We start from the raw sequence: 6,643 nt of genomic DNA, 5'->3' as shown, positions 1-6,643 counted from the left end.
CCCGCTGAGATTTTCAAAATAAAATACCCACGCTGCCAAAGGAACTCAGAGTCATGGCTTCTGGACATGAGCTTAGTGTCTCAGATGTTATTTTAATCTGACAGATGTGAAGCTAATACCAGAAAGGCATGATTTTGGTGCCTTGGAGGTATCCAAATCTAATACCCAAACTAAATAAATAAATATCCTACGTGTTGTGGAAATGGACTGGAAGGATTCCAGTTTCAGTCCAACAGGAATTTCCTAATAGGTTCAAAATGAGGTGTTTATGGGAATTTGTAAAATGAAGAAAATGGTCTAGTTAAGGACAAAACATGAGCCAGCCCTAACAATGGGTTATCTACAGAGGATGAACAGGTTTTAAAACACATAAATGTTGTGTGAATTTGGATGAGTAGCAGTCTGAAGAAGTAGCTGAAAATGACCAAACACCTCCAGACAAACTGTCTTGCACCAAACACAAGGGGAGTATCTGGTGGCTAAAACAAGCCAGATGCTTAAAGTGGAGGATAATGAGAAGAAAGCAGAGCTGAAGGAAATAAAAAATCCAATTTCTATAATCCAGACAACCAGGCATGACTCATACTGAATCCCATCCTCGCTTTTGACTGATTTTCTTTAAATCTGCAGTAGGAGTTGTCCAAAAATGTTTTACCTTCTGTAGCGTCCAGGAAGGGTCCATTTTCACCTACATTTTGACATACACAGTGTCCGGTCACCTACAGACATGACTCCACTATCTGAGTGGAGTTTCTATTCTGTCTTCTAAAGCCCAGAAGATTCTACAGTCCTTGTTGACATTTCAGGGGTAACAAGATGTCAGCCTGTGTTCCCAAACAAAGCCTTCTTTTGATAAGACTACAGGATTACACACTCATGAAAGATGAACTTTTACAACTCATAAGTTAAATAATCATTAAATAAACATATGGTTGAATGAGCAAATGTTATGTGAATAATAATATTAATCTTTGATTAATCTGTGCCTAATTTATTGAAGTTGAAATGAATTTTAATATTACAATGAAACATTTTGATGTTATGATCAGTAATGTTTGGTTTAACAAGTGAATCATTATCTACACTCATACACAATGCTCATAAGATTTAAAGTTAACGTCGCTGCACATAGATATTTTCTTATCCACAAATCAGAGCATCCTGAGGAGACGTGTGTTCTGAGGTTTGTTTGTTAACACCTCTTAACCTGTTTTGTCCTGATTAGCCATGTACAGTGATCCCTCGCTACTTCGCGGTTCGTTTATCGCGGATTCACGACTTCGCCGATTTTTTCTTTGGAGCCTTATTCAAGGGAAATTCGCCAATTCACGGTATTTTTCACCGATTCGCTGTATTTTTCTATGCGAAATATCAAGAAATTCCTGTTTTTTTCATCACTTTCATCATAAAATGCACTTTTTGTAATAAAACTATAAAAAAACAAGTAAAAATACAGTACTATGTAAAGGGAGGGTTTTAAAAGTCTGAATACTGAATACGTACCTGTTAAATAAATACTGTAAATATGGTGTCCCTACTTTGCGGATTTTCACCTATCGCTGCCAGGTCTGGAACGCATCTACCGCGATAAACGAGGGATCACTGTAATCATAATGTGGGACTATTAAAACAGAATCACTTGCTGAGTGATTGAGTTAGTTTGAGCAGAGCTCCGGACCGGCCAGCCGGAGCAAAACCCTTTGAACCATCACGGCTTTCGACAAGCCAAAAGCTGCCTGCAACGACACAGAAACTTGCTCCTTCTGCTACTCGGAAACAGCTGTTCCAGACGCAAACTAGTTCCAACCTGTTGTGCCTGGTGACATCTCTGGACTGGAGTAGTCGGTGCTGCAGTTAATCTACTGAACCTCGGTGCCCAGAGGCCATCCGACCTTCCTGACCTCCGGATCCATGAAGAGGGTCTCCAAATAGTGTGAGGTAGACACAGCGTGATTGCATCTGATGTGGTTTTGATGAGAACCAACTTTGTTAGTTTAATGCAGACCAAATTCTTTTCACACCCAGAACTCAGTTTCTTCTAGATACAAGGTTCTGATAAACACACACCATTCAATCATCACCCATCACATTCATCTTATTTATAACTTGTCTTGTTTTAAATTTGTTTAGAAAATAAATGTCTTACTTTTTATAAACTTGACTCTCTCTGAATTAATATGAAGTGTGTTTGATCACTAAAGAAGTAAAGAACCCTAGAATCTTCTGATTAAACATTCAAAGATCAACCAGATTGATATGTCGTATTTATATGAAATATCACATCTTATTGGTCATAATTAATATGTAATAATTGCTTCACTTCAAACAACATTTTAATAAACGTGGTAAAATACAAATGTTCTGACGTTTAAGGTTGTCAGAGTTTAAGTATGTCTTGGTCTTGTTCTTGAGTGAGGCAAAGATGGAGCACAAGGTCAACAGGTGGCTTGGTGCTGCGTCTGCAGTGATGCGGGCGTTGTACCGGTCTGTCGTGGTGGAGAGAGAAATGAGGCAGAAGACAAAGCTCTTGATTTACCAGTCGATCTACGTTCCTACCCTCACCTATGGTCACGGATACAAGCGGCCAAAAGTAGTTTTCTCCAAAGGGTTCTGGGCTCTCCTTTAGAGCAATGGTGAGTAGATCGGTCAATCGGGAGGGGCTTGGAGTAGACCCGTTGCTCCTCCACATCGAGAGGAGCCAGTTGAGGTGGCACCTGGTTAGAATGCCTCCCTGGTGAGGTTTTCTGGGCATGTCCAACTGGGAAGAGACCTAAGGGAAGACCCAGGACATGCTGAAGGGACTATGTTTTTCAGCTAGCCAGGGAACACCTTGGGATTCTCCCAAAAGAAGCTGGCCCAAGTGGCTGAGGAGAGGGAAGTCTGGGCCTCTCTGCTTAGGATGCTACCCCCGCGACCCGACTATGGTTAAGAGGATGAAAATGACTGGATGGATGAAGATTGTTGGTAAAATGTTGCATTCTTTGGAGCATGTGCGTTTTTGGTATTGGCTCCTATACTTTAAAACCAGTTGCCTTTGGTGGTGCGTCAGTTACCTTCTGTCATGTTCTGTGTCCCTTTGTTCCCCAGCCCCTCCAGTTCCCACTCCAGGTTCTCCTTTTGTGTTTCATGGCGCCCTCATGTGTCCTTTGTCTGTGTCTTTCCCCATGTGTCTTCTAATGTTTCTCCATCCCTCTCTGGATTCCCTTTTGTGTTCTCCTAGCGCCCTCATGTGTCCTTTGTCTGCATCTCTGTTGTGTGTGCCTTAAGTTGTAGCTCCAGCCTCTTGTTCCCCAGTTCATTGTATGTGTGTATGAGTTTTTGTGTGTCCTTCCCTTAGCCTTTAGGTTTAGTTTTGTGTTTTATATTGTGTTAGGTTTATCTGCCCTCCACTGGTTCTCTTCCCCATCCAGATAATTGTTGTTGTGTGTATTTGTCAGCGTTTCTTCGTGCTCTTAGTGAGCTTTTGGTCTCCAGGTTTTTGATGCTCTAAGAGAACTTTGGGTGTCCTGTTCTCCAGGACTTTTGGACTTTTGGCCCGCTGCCATTTTGAATTTATTTTTGTTCTTCCTAAATAAAAGGCTTTTTACTTTTACCAACTTCTGCCTCGAGTCATCCTGGGTAATCTGCATATTTAGGTCCTAAACATCCCCACAACGTGACACCTTCATTGATGGTTTTTAAGACTCGCCTGAAGACCCACTTTTATGTCATTCCAGGATTAGCGTGTTTTACTTGGTCTCGTTGCCCCGAACTCTTCTTTTTTGCTATAATTTTTTATCTTTTTTATTTCTCTTTTTTTAATTTTCTATGCTGGTTTTAACGATTGTTACATTTAATTTGATGGTTTTATGTTTTATTTGTGTTCAGCACCTTGGGGCGTCTGCGTCTGTCTCAGAAGGAGCTTTGTAAAAAACATGAATGAATGAATGACTCAATCAGTTAACTCTAACTGGCTGATCGTGCCCATCTCCAAACAAGATGTACGGACCAGTCAGGTCACCAATCCATTACTGGGCCTCATGGAGCCAAAAAACTAGTGAAAAACAAACTCACACCTAGGGCCAATTTACAATCACCACTCAACGCTAATGTCTGTGTTCTGTTGAAAGGAACCGGAGAGGGCTGGAGAACACGCAAAGGGAGATAACTGTCGACACAGAAGGGTCCCAGCTGGGAACCAGCACACCACCTGCATCACAGATCCAATATTCTGTCCTGTTCGGTTGATGCCTTGGTCTTTGTTATAATTTAGTATTTTAAGTATGAACATGCATTTCAGATCTCAGTTTATTGCTGCTCTGTCCTGCCTCTCAGCAGGACTTTGCTCATTCACTGCCACCTGCATTCCATTAACTCACTGGTCCTGGGTTTCATTCATTTAGAGTCAGTTCCTCATCACGGTGGGATAATATGCCTTGTTGGAGTCCTTTAAAGGCTTCAGCATGCAGAAACTTGGTTTCTCCTTTGAGCTAACTCTCCTCCTGATATTTGGACGTGTCTGCTTCATTTGGATGTGTCCTCCTTTACGACCCATGAAAGTGCAGGTTTGCCTTTCATGTGCTAGAATGATTGACTCAGAGTGAGCCGCTTTATGAGCTGAGAGGTTATTTATTGTTTCAATGGTTGGGTGAAGAATCACAAAATGGACATAAACAAGTCCATCATTTATGTTGTTTGATATTTTTATCTGAAGCAGTGTCTTAATGGTTTCTCTGCTTCTTTCCATGTCAAATAAAGATTTTTATTTTGTTTTCATTGTTTTATCTCAGTCTGAGACGTGCAGCGTACACATATACGTATGTAACTTTTACCGTAGGCGTTGTAATTCCAAAATGAGCTGCACCATGAAGCACTTTTCCGCTATATTTCGCCGGCCTTAGACAGAAAAATCCATTCCTCTTAGCTGAGCCAAATCTGCAACTTGGGAATAGAATTTTGCCATCAGGGATTATGAACTCATTTTGCCATGTCAACAGCACAAGCTGACAACGATTTACAGTTAACTGAATTTTAAACAGACCACAAACAAATTGTTTTTTCATGTTTAACCAGCATAATTAGCACTGGCATTGTTTTGCAAGTGAAGGCAGCAGTCAGGAAGAAGCTAACTGGAGAAACCCTTTTGTCTCTCATGTTTAAGTCAAGTGAGTTTTATTCACATGTTGCCTAAAGTTGGCAGAAGCTGAAAATACTTGACCCATATTGGTACATGTACTCACATCCTCATTCACCTGGAAGCTGCTGATCTCGACTTGCCTTAGGAGTTTCTGAGTTTATCGAATCAGTCAGAGTAATAAAAATCACCTGTGTGGAAACACAAGGTTTTTTATATCAGCAGATGAATTGAAGGAAACTTAGAGATGATCACACAGTCTACATTCTGCCTTACATTTCATCTGTGAGTAAACATTTGTTGGTACAAAAAAATGAAGAACTAAACATTTTTAAGTAACTCACATCACTTATTTCTTATTATGCATACTTAAACTTCCAACATCATCTGTGCATATTTCAATTAAAGAGGAGATATTATGCAAAACTTACCTTTTGCAATATTTGTGTGCTGCCATGCGGGTCTCTACTATTCAATTTCAGTTCAATTCAATTTATTTATTTAGCGCCAAATTACGACAAAGGTGTTTCACATAATAAACATTCCAATTCAGGTCAGTTCATTAAGCCAATCAGTAATAAGTTTCCTATATAAAGAACCCAGCACATTGCATCGAGTCACTGACACCAGTCAGTGACTTTACAGCAATCCTCAAGCATGTAGCGACAGTGGAGAGGAAAACTCCAGAGGATCCTGGCTCAGTATAAGCAGCCATCTGCCATGACTCACTGGGAATTGAGAAAATAGAACACACACACACACACACACACACACACACACACACACACACACACACACACACACACACAAACCCACACTACCTTTAGACACGCTCCAATTGTGAAAAAAAATATCCATCTGTCCATTTTCTGTCAGTGTTTGGTTTTAGGAATTATGTGTCTAAAATGAGCCCTTTCAAAATGTTCCCATTTGTGATGTCACAAACAGGGGAATTTGCATGGAACCAGAGAGAGAGCTGCTGCTGGAGATGCAGCGGCTCTACTCCAAACCACTCCTTTATTAAATCTCATTTCAAGGTCAGCTGTTAATTACAAGTTGTTCCGGTTCTTTAGCTTCAAAACAAACCATTACCCTTCCACCACCGAGGTGGACAGTTACTGTCAGGTGTCAGCAATGACATGTTAGTTTTATTTGATCAAAAATGCTGCTATAACAAAGATGGTGGTAAAACATTCATCATGTTTTGTCAAAAGGGGAAAGTTCAACTTCAGCTCTCGTCAAAACCATAGTTGTTTTTTTAAGGCTTTTGTCTAACAACCCTACCAAATTAACCATAATGCCCAGTCCTAATTACAATGCTACAAAATAAACATTTATCATATTAACTGTGGTCTGCAAACTTTTGTGTGGTAGCTAAAAAAATCAGAGCATGTCATGTTCCAACCTTTAGGGTGAACACGCTAAAGTGAGTATTTTTAATAAACCAGAAAGAACAAGACGATTTCTGAGGAAATGAGCTCCAGCCCTCTTCCAAAACTGGATCTCACTCTCCAGTGATGGCATGGTTAT

Source organism: Nothobranchius furzeri, chromosome 2 (assembly GCF_043380555.1).
Source record: "Nothobranchius furzeri strain GRZ-AD chromosome 2, NfurGRZ-RIMD1, whole genome shotgun sequence".
NCBI lineage: Eukaryota > Metazoa > Chordata > Actinopteri > Cyprinodontiformes > Nothobranchiidae > Nothobranchius > Nothobranchius furzeri.
This window is presented reverse-complemented; position numbering follows the sequence as displayed.